This window comes from Neolamprologus brichardi, chromosome 5 (assembly GCF_056152115.1).
Source record: "Neolamprologus brichardi isolate AB-2024 chromosome 5, ASM5615211v1, whole genome shotgun sequence".
NCBI lineage: Eukaryota > Metazoa > Chordata > Actinopteri > Cichliformes > Cichlidae > Neolamprologus > Neolamprologus brichardi.
In genome coordinates this window covers 405423-418141 of record NC_142108.1, presented here as the reverse complement: position 1 = coordinate 418141, position 12719 = coordinate 405423, and the positions used below count along the sequence as shown (strand labels likewise).

Genomic DNA, 12719 nt, shown 5'->3' with positions numbered 1-12719 from the left:
CCTGCTTTGTTAAAACTGAAAGCCCTGCTGAGGGAGGATTATATCAGTGCAAGGATAGCAGAGCCCCACGACCTATGACCTCTAAGGGAGTATGAACTAACAGGAAGTGTCATGGTAAGAAGACGCATGATAGGCAGCTTGTAAAAATACTGCTGTGCTGGGACAACACGTTTACTTTCTGCACATGACGAGCAGCAGGATATCGTAAGCGCACCAGTAGCTCCTGCTGCCAACAAGAGCAAAGATAACAAGAGCACGTGGTCATTTTTTAATTCATTACAGCTTTACAGATGTGGGCCTCATTGCTAAGGGTAGCCCAGATAGCATTAGCATTAAGTAGGGTTGCTGCTAGCAGTCAACCAAACCGTCAATGAGGATTTTACTTTTCATTGGTCGGTTGTTCATTATCCCAAACTTAGAAAGCGAATATTCACCTTATACATATATATAATAAAGTTCAACACAGTGAAGCTTTCTTTAAGGTCCCACAAAATTCTTATATTTCCAAAGGGGTGGCTGTAGCTCAGGTGGTAGAGCAGGTCATCTACTGATCGGAAGGTTGGTGGTTCGATCCCTGGCTTCCCCAGTCTGCATGCCAAATATCCTTGGGCAAGATACTAACCTCAAATTGCTCTCCGATGCATCCATCAGAGTATGAATGTGTGTGTGAATGTTACCTTAGAAAGCACTTAGAAAAATGTGCTTGTGCAAATGGGTGTGAATGGGTGAATGTAAAAGTTGTTACAGCGCTTTGAGTGCTCAGAAAGAGTAGAAAAGCGCTATATAAGAACCAGTCCATTTACCATTTACCAAATGCATTCACTCATCCTCCAAATCACTGAATTTAGGTGTTCCACAAACATCTGTGAAAGAATAGGTCGCTGTCACGGCCTTTTATGTTCCAAACACCAAAAAAAGTCCAAGAAAAGGCTGTGGGTGGCAACGGGAGGTTTGTTTTAGAACGCACTTCTGACTCCATTGTTTAAAAATCATATGGCGTTTATTTCGCGGAAAATTATAAACAAAAATCAACCAAATAACTTCTTAAAAATTAAAATTAAACGAAAGTTAACTCAATTTGCTTTAACAACTTCAAACGTGGTCAAAAAATCATTTTCTAACCCCCCCGTCTTCCCATCAGGCATTTGGCAAACAAAAAAACCATCTTTACCACACCCCTCCAGGGTGCTCTTAACCCCCTGATTAATGGGAGGGTCCATAAGCCAATAAACCAATCACTTTCCAAAAACCTTTCCAATAAAATGAATTACAAATTTACACAACAAAACTAGGTCAGCATATTCTTACAACTTTAAAGAAAAAACAAAAATGAATACAAATTGCGTTTTATAAACATTCAACAAAAATGGCCACAACAGGTCGCTCTCAGGAGTTCAGTGTGGATGGATACCACCTGCACAACAATTCCAGTCATGAAATTTCCTTGCTACTGAATATTCCAGTCAACTGTTAGTAGTATTCTAACAAAAAGGATGCAATAGAAATGACAGCAACTCAGCCACTAAGCAGTAGGCCATATATAATAACAGAGCAGAGTTTGGTGGAGGGGGGTTTAGGGTGATGGCTTTTTAGGAGTTGGCCTCAGTCCTTTAGTTCCAGTGAAAGCAACTCTTAATGCTTCAGCATGGTAAGCCATTTTGGACAATTTCATGCTGCAAACTTTGTGGGAACAGTTTGGGAATGTCCCCTTCCTGTTCTAAAATGACTGTGCACCAGTATGTCCATAAAGAAATGGACGAGTTTGGTGTGGAAGAACTTGACTGGCCTGAGTAGAGACTGTGAGCCAGGCCTTCTCGACAACAACAGTGTCTGAACTAACAAATGCACTTTTGGTCAAAAATTCCCATAAATGCCCCTAAACCTTGTACAAAGCTTTCCCAGAAATGTTGAAGCTGTTACCGCCGCAAAGGGTGGGCTGACATCACAGTAAACCCTATGGATTAAGAACGGGAAGTAGCTCCAGTTTATGTGTGTGTGAAGACAGACACGTGAATACTTTTGGCAATACTGTGCATGTTTGTCTGCATACAGACTTCAACTTGGACAGTGAACAGAGCAGGTTTTCACCCATGGCAATCGTGCTCCTGTGCAGTCCTCCAAAATTCAACTGCAAATTGCTGGATGTGGATGATCACTCAAATGCTGATTAACAAGCTGGACCAGAATAATAAAATAATAATGCAGCATGAAAAAGACTGACAGTAGCTGCAATGGATACTTTTGTTTTCAACACTTGGTTTCACTTTAGCTCTTCGTATGTTCTGTGCTGATGATAAAGTGTAGCCAACAAACTGGCAGACATAATCTGTAATCTGCCTATATCGACAACAAATACACTGCAGCCTTCAAACTGCCTGCAGACTGTGTTCACGCTACATCTGCTCAAACCTAAAACAAGCCTAAGCTGGCTCAACAAAACCTAAGACCACTGTTAGAAATACCAGGTAACTGCTTCAGGCTCTGTGTGTGCTCACACAAAAAGGGGCATTTCACAGGTAATACGACTCTTCGTGCACACAAAGTGAACCGTGGGAGTGCGACTCAGTCCAGTCACAGACATTATGACAAAATGGTGATTAAAAATAAAGAAGTGAACTATACAAGTAAAATGCAACATGATAAACTGATAAATCATTGAATTGAAATGATTAATCTGGTGATCTAACAGACAAAATAAACATTTTAATTCAAGATGTTTATTATCTTGATACAAGATATATACGAGACATTTGCAGAGCTCTCAGTCATAGTAAGCATGTTAGAAGAAGAGACAAAACTAAAACATGACAATACAATACTAATATGTGAATGATAAATTATACCTCTTTTACAATAGGGTGGCACACAAGGAGAATCTAATTATATTAGAGATATTGCACATGGTGAGAAACTTTAGCTTTTTGGAAGATCAAACAAAACTTTTTATTGATTGAACAGATACTCCTGATGGTGTCCTGTCTTCTACTGGCTGCGATTCCAGCAGTGTAAAACCAAACAGATATAGAAACATTTGTACATTAGTCACTAAAATGACTAATGTCATCATTTCTATGACAATGTGTAGACAGTTTGCGCTTTGTTCAGTGGTTTTAGTAAGGTACGGCTTAATAACTTGCACATATAAAATCCCTAACAGAAAATCTGTATCGTACTTAAAACATGCTGTCAGTAAAAATCAGTAAATACATGGCGCTTCTAGACAATTTTAAACCAAAATTTAGACCAAGTCTCCATGGCAATATAGTCTCCATGGCAATATAGTCTCCATGGCAATATAGTCTCCATGGCAATATAGTCTCCATGGCAATATAGTCTCCATGGCAATATAGTCTCCATGGCAATATAGTCTCCATGGCAATATAGTCTCCATGGCAATATAGTCTCCATGGCAATATAGCCAGGTAGAAAGAGAGCAACTTTTAAGTCTGACTTTAAGCTTGACATGGCGTGCTAATGTGCTAATCTTGCCTTATAGCACATTCCTCAGGTGTGGGATCATTGCAGGAGGGCAAGAAAGTCAAAAGTACTTTCTGCAGGCAAACATTCACTTATCATTCATCAGGTTTATCCACAGCTTTGCAACATACAAAGAGTCCAATGTCAGCCACTTAGCATGGTCATTCAATCTGACATTAACAGTATCCTTGCTGGATACAATCATTACCACAGTTCTGTTTGTGCATCCACATGTAGAGTAGGAATGGGAAAAGATGACTGATACTCCCAAAACCTAAGGTCATATGTGAAAACAGCCTGGGATTACTAGGAAAATCTTTAGTTGACAGACATTAAGTACCCAAGTACTTAAATTAATACTACTCTTCTGAGACCAGAATTTCTTAAGAAATTCATAATGAATTAAATGCTTGTTACTTTGTTAGCCTTGACGATTTAAAAAAGGTCGAAGTTCAGGTTTTCCAGTTTTGTACCTGAGTCCACCAGCAGCTTGCCAGGGGCCTGAACTTTTAACATGCCTGTCCAACATTCAGCTTTGGCCTACCATAGCAACCTCGTTTTCCCAGGACTCCCCCCCAGGGGGTATAATGGGACTTAAAGGGGGGGGGAGGGGGGGAGTCCATTTAGGGGAGGGGAAAAAGGGTGTTTCTAGGGAAACTGAGTGTTCACTGTTCTCCAGCAGCCTCCATGGTTGCCACTTGGCAACAGTTGACTGTCGGCATTTCAAAATGCTGCTTTTCATGCTTGTGTGTGTGTCATGAAAAGACACACACACACACACACACAGACACACACACACAGAAAAGAAACCCAGATAGTGTCATCACAGCAGATGCTTCTCATATTGTTGCCTCTGGAGCCAAAGCCAAAGCTGACTGATGTCATGTGGATTATATTAAATTCTTCTCCCTTCAAATCACAGTTCAGGATGAATGGCCACCTGACTGCAGCTAAGCAATGCAAGGAACAATACAGAAAAACTTAGGAGATTTCTAATTGCCATCCCCTTAATCTGCTACTAAATCACCACATTTCATCATGAAAACAGTCGTGTATGCTCAAAAAGTTTGTTTTCAAAAGCAGTGTTCTCGATATGAAAGCCTGGACTCACAAGGTTATCTTCCAGATGGAGGACACTCCCTCTTCCACCACACCCACTCACCTGTCGTTTCTCTGAGTCTACAGCCAAAACACCAGCTGTTTTCCAGCTAACAAGAGACCCCCCCCCCCTCCTTCTCTCTCGCCCCCCCCCCCCTCTCCCCCCCCTCTCCTCGAGGTATGCCTACGTCCCTCTAAGCTCCCACCCTTTCCTCACAGTCTCCTGGCTGGTTGGCCGGTCTTTTCAGCCTCCTCTTCAACAAAAGAAACAAAAAGAAGGCATGGCCACGTTCTCTTTCTGCAGAGAAAGAGAAGCATGGGGAATGCAGAACACCATTTTTAAAGCTGCAGAGACCAAAAAGCAGAAATTATCTGCACGCGAGACAAAAAAGGGAAAAAAAAAAAAAGTTTTCTTGCATTTCTGTGGAGCGTGCAGAGGAACGACCAGGTCGATTCAGCCACAAAAAGCCAGAAACAAAAAGCCTCCGTTTCATTTTGAGTCGAGTTCTGGATCAGTTTTCAGCCAAAGCATGCAAAGTCCGGCCCAAAGCGAATTTAAAACAAATAAATAATAAAAAAAAAATCACGAGTATGCATGTGGCCTGTTCATATACTCCTACAGCTGCAGGATACCTGGACTTTAACATAATGCTGCCAAATCTTTTTCACTGCAGGAACATAACGTGCAACAATTATCTCAGCTTCTGTTTCCAGTGAGAGCCAAACTGTTTTTTAAACACACTGCATGTTAATGTCCCATGTGGCATAATTATTTACCCTCACATACTGATCACACATATCTAATGATACATGCCTTAAGACCTTAAATGCTGTACTGCTGCTCTATATTTCAATCCTTTTCACAGTAAAGTTCTTATTCTGTCACCATATTCTTTGGTTTTGTGATTTCATAACCACAATTGTACTTTGTGTAACAGTATTAAGTTTATAGTTTGTTTCTTAAATTTCTACAATTTTATTAGTCAGTTCTGCCAGCAAAGCTCACTGTGGTATAGTGATGTGTTAACGTCAAAGCCAAAACCTTAACAGTGAGACTTCAACTGAATCCAAAACCAGTGGCTGATGTCATGTTACAAAACAACAGTGACTGGGTCATGAATATAAATAGATCTTGAATACATTGGATATCATGCATCTCCATCTCCAGTTGTGTAAAGACAGCACAAAAGAAATGTGAGCATCTTTTATTCTGGCATGTTTACTTTGCCTCAGGTCCATTTTGGCTCACATACCAATATGACTTTAAACAACACCCAGCACTACACAGTTTCCAGACAAGGAAACTGTGTGTAGTTTTTGCAGTTTCTTAAAAAAGCCTCTTATCTTGTGTCTAGATTGATGCAGGTTTATAATTAGGGTCTATTACAACCAGACTTAGATTGGAGGATTAAAGCCCAGGTTAGGTTAGGCCTAAAAAAACAATTCTTCCATACTTTGGACCTTGTTCTTTCAGGGCCTTCTACAAACGGCTGCTTCAGCGCAGAACGACAGGATACTGACAAAAATGAGAGCTGCAGAAAGTGTTGAGTGCTGAGTTCGGAGCAATGAATGGAGAGGAAGAGATGGACGAAACTGCAGAGTTATGGCATGAATTAAAGTATGGCATCACTTTTCCCACAACTCAGACAGAAAGTGCTGTGTTTATGGGTTAGCTCCATTATTACAACGTTGTTTTATCAGATTAGTAAAGAAAACTGTAGCGAGAATATGGAGTGAATAGAGCCTGAGGCAGACAGAGACACAAACCAGGTTTTGTTTGTACCACACTGCCTGTAGCCGTCACCACGGGTCACACGTTTGGCAGCAAAATCATAAATGGTGCTACACAGTGTTCATACATGAACATGAAGTAAATGCAGACCAATGTTTACTTCTGTATTTGTCACAAAGAAGCAGCTTTCATTCAGAATTAGTAATAAAATATTCTGCATTGCAATTGGGAACTAAATGTGTAGTAGCTTGTACTCACTACAGCCTGTACATACTTATAGTTATAGAATATTCATAACATACTTCATACCGTGTACATTATAACATCCTATAATAGACCCATTTCTGTAATATACTTACATATCTATATTATTGCTAATATATATTGTAATATATCTATATCATGGCTAAAGCACTTCTGGATGAATGCAAACTGCATTTCATTGCCCTGTACCTGTGCATGTGCAATGACAATAAAGTTGAATTCTATTCTATTCTAATGCAGCTGCAAAATCCCTGTAAAAGCTGATCCAGATCTGACAGTGAATATGCACAAATTTTAAATCAACCAAATTACAGTTATGACAGGCTGCTATAAGCTTCACTTGATTAATTTCAATATTCTTTAACCAGTTGAGTTTTATTTGCAGAGCCAACACTAAACTACTGTATCAAACCAACATGAGACCTTTTCATTTTGAGCTCGATGTTTGACATGAATCCCCTCGTACGCCACATACGCCTGTGATGTCAGTCACCACAAGAGTTCGGTTGTAGTTTTCAGTTACTTCACTGCAACTCAGGAGGTAGACTGTGTTCGGGCAAACCACCGTGTCACGTGTACTCCTGCTTTGAGACTGACCTTGTGCAAACACACTAGCCTCATTCAAGAGGGAGCAACTGTAAGCACATACACGCACACGCCAAAGAGCAAGGGGTGGAAGCACACGGCCCATTGTAATAAGTTAATAATCCACGTAACTACAGAGCACTTCACTTGCTGCTTCAAAGAGCTTTCAACTATCAAATCTATTTTACATTCCTTAGCACTGCGTGTATCTGGGTCCCTATTTACATATCTGAATAATGAACAAACTCGCCCGTCTAATTAAATCCAGAGGCGCTCCTCAGACACCAAAAAAGGAGCCAGATAACGTGTAGAGTAGAGCACAAACTGTCCAGTTTGGGGCTTCGAATTAACGTCCGCCATAACCATCGTTAAAATGCTGGTAGGTTAAACTAGGTTACAAAAATCGAGAAGTGCATGCCTACCCCAAGCTTCAGAAATATTGTGCCATGAGCCACAGAATGTGATGTCAAAATCACGGCGCAACAGAGCAAGCATAAAACATCATTGGGGTGAGGGGAGGCAGACATTGTGGGAGAGACACACAGTAATAATAAATAATGATCAAATGTGTAGTGTTGCATAAATACATAGGAGGCTTTATGGGCAGCCCCCAGCAGATTGGGCCTATTACAGCATAACTAAAGGTCACCAGACTCATCAGCCTGTGAGCTTTATCAAAAAGGAAAGTTTTAAGCCTAATCTTAAGCACAGAGACTGTCTCCCGAATCCAAACAGCTGGTTTCACAGGAGGACCAGCTCTCAGGGTCTGGAAACTGAACGCTCTGCCTCCCACTCTACCTTTAAACATCCAAGGAATCAAAAGTAAGCCAGCGGTTCGAGAGTAAATAGCTCTATTGGTGGTGATATGGCCCCATGAGGTCTTTGACATGAGATGGGGTCTGATTTTTCAAGACCTTGTAAGTGAGGAGAGGTTTTTTAAACTAGATTCTGGGTTTAACAGGGAGTCAGTGAAGAGAAACTAATATGGGAGAAATCTGCTCTCGCTTTCTGGTCCCTGTTGGTACTCTTGCTGCAGCATTTTTGATCAACTGGAGGCTTTTTAGGAAGTTGTTAGAATACCTGATAATAATAAATTAGTATCCCGGCACTTTTGACCAGTTACCCAGCAGACACCAACACTGTCTGCTGGCTAACGCTGTGTGACAGCGTGAGGAGGCAAAGACGCATTCTTGGTATCAATACTGTTGCAAATGAGTATCTAATGTAATAGTAATTTTTTATTATCAACTTCTGATTCAACCTTATATAAATAACCCTAGCTGTAACTCTACAGGATCTCTTCAATTAATTTGCATCAGTCTGTGGTGAAACGTATGGCACCGCGCAGTAGGAGCTCATGTATCAGATTCCACGTCTGTCTTTTATCCCTCCTCTCAGGGTTTGCAACACCAGCACATAGTCCTTAATCTTGGTGCATCTGTTGGCCCGCAAATCTCCATTAAACAGCCGGACCACTCTGATAAGGTTATTGACTTAATGCTCAGTGACATAATTAAATTGAGTATTTAATCTGGCCACTGGAGTGGAGGAGCCCCCGACCCCCGCCAGACAAGGAGAGTGTTCATATCTTGCTGCCATTACAAATAATTTCTACTCTGATCGCTATTGAGGTGACCAGACTGGCTGAGAGTTGTCCTTTCCTGTCATCTGCAATAAAAACTCGAGCTGTGCCGTATCATACCTACATGCCTGATGCCTGTGTCAGCCTCTAATGACAATTCAGTACCTAAAAGCGAGCCTCCAACAAAGCACTGCAATCTGAAAACTATGTGAGAAAATTGTTCCCGCTGAAGGTGGAAGCCATGAATATGCTTCACCACTTCAGGCAAAAATACGCCATCAAATACAACCATCCCTTAGTTATGCTGCTGTCGGGGGATTCCCATGATGCATTGAGTTTTTCCTTTCCAGTCACCTTTCTCACTCACTATGTATTAACAGACCTCTCTGCATTGAATCATATCTGTTATTAATCTCTGTCTCTCTTCCACAGCATGTCTTTTATCCTGTCTTCCTCCTCTCAACCCAACCAATCACAGCAGATGGCCCCGCCCCTCCCTGAGCCTGGTTCTGCGGGAGGTTTCTTCCTGTTAAAAGGGAGTTTTTCCTTCCCACTGTCGCCAAAGTGCTGCTCATAGGGGGTCATATGATTGTTGGGTTTTTCTCTGTATCTATGAAGCGCCTTGAGGCGACTTTTGTTGTGATTTGGCGCTATATAAATAAAACTGAATTGAATTGAATTGAACCAGGTTACAAAGGAGAAGATTCTAGCAGGTGGTGATGTGTGACTCAAATGAGCATCACTGGAATAATCGCTAGGTCCACTCCACATGACAGGAAGAGCAAACGGTAGATGGAAATTACTGATACATAAGTGCAAAACCAAAACTTTAAGCAGATTATTAAAAGCTTCACCTACAATACCAGAAATATTTTACAAGGTTACTTTAGCCACTGTTAAAGTGTTAAGCAGTTATTTTTCACTTAAAATGTCCAGGAAAAAACTGGCTACTTTTGTGCTTACAGTTGACTTCAGTGGGAAATCTACGTCGTCCCTTAGACCGTAGCTGGAAACCCTCCACTCAACCTGACGTGCACTTCCCAAGAAAATTAACTACAGGTTGGGTCGATGCAACCTGCAATCATGTCCGTGAGCGTGGTGATTTTTCCTTTATTTATTATTTTTTCCAAACGGTGCAGACTTGTCCGCAGACAATTTACATTACAGTGCATCTACTATGCTGACCAGGCGTCAGACTTCGAGCGGACGTCAAAAAAGTGTAACAGGAAGGACGACTCGGCCAACAGGTTTCCAGCAGAGTATAATCTAGGCTTAACCTTCAAGCTGTGACAAGGCTGGCAATACAGAGGTGACAAAGGAGGCCGAGTACAAACTTCCTCCTCTTTTTCTACATTTTTCACAACCAAATGTAAGACTTCAAAGAGAAAACGATCTTTAAACTAAAATGACACCTTCCCCCTGCCTTCCTTTAACCTATAAACATTTGATCTCAGGCATACCCCAACAATAACCACTTGGTACCTTTTAGAGAAAACGTCACACTTTCCATACAGTATTCACAGATGCTTCATCGACGCCTAAACTGATGAGCTGCTGTGAACAGCCATCCACAGCTCATCAAACCTTCATCCGGCCTTGATTTCTCCCCACCTGTTCATTACAAGAATGACAGCCGACACTAACCGATACAAAGCTGTTCCTTTATCTCGTAAGGCAGTGTTTGCCTTCACGTCAGCTCACGACACCACCTGACAATGGTTTGCTGTGAGGATATTGGTTTTGACACCACATGCTCCTCCATTTGCCAGACACAGAGCATTCAACACCCAGCCCCCATCACCTTTTGACCTCTGGCACCTCGCCTGTGAGAGAGTTTGTGAGGTGAGTGTTGTTTATTAGAGAGGCACTTAACAACCTCTGCTGCTACAAATCCTGGCTGTTGAATGCTGACATCTTTTAAGGTGCTTACCAATTATTACTTAAGTCAGTCCTGTTATGCATGAGAGCTGTTCAGTTATACCGAGAGGTTAAAAAGCTGCAGGTACAGAAAAGTTAGAGCACACTTGCTACTATATTGCTAGAATGAAACATCTGAAGAAAACGGCAACCAAGCAAAAGTTTTCTCCTGCGCATATTCTAAACTAAAATTACTGCAACAATAACTAGCTGTTCATTTGTCTTGCACCTTTTTAAAACTCCAATTTTCTTCCATTTTTGGCTGCTGGAGGTCAAGTTTTATACCCCATAAGGACCCCATAATGAGGACATTTACAAGCTCATTTCACAAGACCAGAAAGCTCAGTTTCCTGCAAGAAAACATGTCAGCTACTGGTTTTGCTGGTCAACAGCATTTCACTCAGGGACAATGAAAATACGTGCCCCACTTAAGTCAGTCAGACCCTACTTTAGCTGTTCTAATACCAACACACGATGAAAGAACTAAAGACTGCAAGAAGTGACGAGTTTTATCAGATGGAAACAAAAAAAGAGAGTTTATAGCGATTTATTACATGTCCCGCCACCGCAGCCAATCTCACACTTAGCCTTTGTCAGGGGTAAGAATTAAGAAGTTAAAAATTAATTCATCAATATAAATACAAAACTTTGTTGACTCAGTCAGCTGGACTCCACCAGAGTCTGAACTAAAGTTCATGTTTGGTTGTTGTTTTGCTGTAGCATCGCTGCAGCCTCTGGCTTTCACAATTTAGCTGCTTGAAAACCTGAAGAAAGACTGCCAGCCACTTTTTATTTGAAGATGCTAACAGCAACAAGCAGCTCATGATAGTTTCCCAGCCTTGGCAACACTCTGAAATACATGCGCAATTATTGCCATTATCATTAGAAGGATCATAATAAACCTTCAGCTCTGTGATGAGGCAATAAAAGACACTACACAAGAAAGGCCGAGCATGATCCACGTGACAAAGGTCACACACCCACAGTCCCCCGTGACACCTGTACCAGAGTGTATATTAATATCATAATGACATTTTAGACAAGCAGCTACAAACTAACACAGACCCAGATCTGACCTTTGCCATTAAAGAATATCATTAATAGATGAGGACAGGATCTCTCTCTTCCGGTTTTCTGATTAAAAGCCTCTCCGGGCAACACTTAAACTGTTTTCTTATGATGGGATTAAATATTTTTATGCTAGTTTGGGCTCAAAACTGACTCTGACATTTTATTTTGAAAAACTAAATTTGTTTCTTCAATGAAAAAGAAATTCTGGTTTTTTATCAACGGAGCGAAAACTCAACAGATAAACAAATAAAAAAGTGGGTGACTTTTTAAAAAAATATATATATATATATTTGCACTCAAGTAATAAAATAAAAAAGACCCATAATGTCCCATAAAAAGCAAGGAGAGGAGCAGCGGTTCCTAGAGGACGGAGTGAGTTCACTTCAGCGCTAGCTAGCCCAACTCTCATCAACCTGCTCCAACTGTTCCACCACTAATAGCTAAAAGTCTGTAAATAACCAATAAGGAGCACGTGTGTGTGGATTTGTGTAAAATCCACATAAATATTGGTAAATAAAGGTTTTGACCCATTTCCCCGACATTACTGATCACAAGGCAGAAGTTTGAACACTGAGAGGAAAACAAGTGGAAAAAAAAATCCCATGCAGTTTGATTTCAATGGGACAGATTTCCAGCACAGCCCTCACCCACACTCACCTTGCTCTGTGAACAACTCTTCGGTCACTCAGCTCTGGTTTACTCCTCCTTACAGCGAAGTTTTAGTAAAGTATCCAATTTTTCCGCAGCCGGTGCTTGTGCAGACAAATTAGCGGGCAAGAAAGCGATTCCTCCTCGATATTCCTGCCGCTCAGTCCATGCTTGGAAATTTCCAGTCAGGCGTCCAACTTTCACAACTTTACACACCTAATTTAATTTACTGATGAAAAACAGCGTGGTTACTCCATGTAGCAAAAAAAAAGTTTCTCCTGTTTCTCTGCTTGGTTTCATTCAGCAGCTCTCTGCCTCCACATGCGCCCCGTAACAGTGAGAACA

The 12719-nt window shown here is 41.1% G+C and overlaps 1 protein-coding gene across 1 annotated transcript in view; it reads right to left on the bottom strand.

The window, feature by feature from the left end:
• Positions 1-12719, bottom strand: part of plxnb1b (plexin b1b) — a 112167-nt gene extending 99448 nt beyond the window's left edge. Inside the window, exon 1 of the mRNA XM_087840455.1 lies at positions 12384-12719. The gene's annotated coding sequence lies outside the window, so the exon portion shown is untranslated. The remainder of the gene's footprint in view (positions 1-12383) is intronic.